Raw genomic sequence first — 892 nt, 5'->3', positions numbered from 1 at the left:
CAGATCAGAATTACAACTGAGAGCTCAAGGGGCAAAAGTGGTGTATTTAGAGAGACATTCAAATGAAACCATGTCAACACGAGAGGAGGGGCTCAGAAGGAGGTACAGAGGCTGAGAGAAAGGCAGACAGACAGAAAGAGAGAGAGAGAGAGAGATTTCCTGCAGTCCTAATCTCAGTATTTCATTGCTTCATAACTCCCCTCCTCCCTCTCTCTTTCTGTTTAATTTTCATCCTCTGGGTGGAGTCTTGATTTTTTTCTCTTTGCTGATCTGTAGTCGAAAATCTCCTTAAAGCTACACTGTGTAACTTTTTTAGTTTATTCTTAGCTAAAAAAAACACTTAGTTCTTTCAAAACTATATGTGCTCATTAATGTATATTTACTTCTTTCAAGTAATAAAGTATTCTCTTAAGTTTATAATATGCCATTGAAAATACATTCGGGTGAGGGGTTCGAATGCCAGTCGCCATGTTGCCCCTCCATCTTGAAAGTACATTAGCCAAAGAGGGACAAACCCATTAATTCAAGCTTCGCCTTTTGCGTTTTCACACTCGATGGCACTCATTGACGAGGTCGAATGAGTGCCATTGAGTGTTAAAACGCGAAAAGCGAGAATACTTTATTACTTAAAAGAAGTTAATATAGATTAATGAGCACATATAGTTTTGAAAGAACTAAGTGTTTTTAGCTAAGAATAAACTAAAAAAGTTACACAGTGTAGCTTTAACAACATGTGTACATTGAATTTTTTTGCTTTTTGTGACAACTTTTTTCTTAATCTTCATTATTCAGTATTTTAAGATAAATTATTTGAAGTGAAAAGCAGTATTAAAAGTATTAAGAGAACACATTTTGAATTTATAAAATTCAAACTATTTTTAAGTTTATACAT

Source organism: Pseudorasbora parva, chromosome 12 (assembly GCF_024679245.1).
Source record: "Pseudorasbora parva isolate DD20220531a chromosome 12, ASM2467924v1, whole genome shotgun sequence".
NCBI classification, from domain to species: Eukaryota; Metazoa; Chordata; class Actinopteri; order Cypriniformes; family Gobionidae; genus Pseudorasbora; species Pseudorasbora parva.
The sequence above is the reverse complement of the archived record's forward strand: the minus strand, read 5'-3'. Positions refer to the sequence as shown.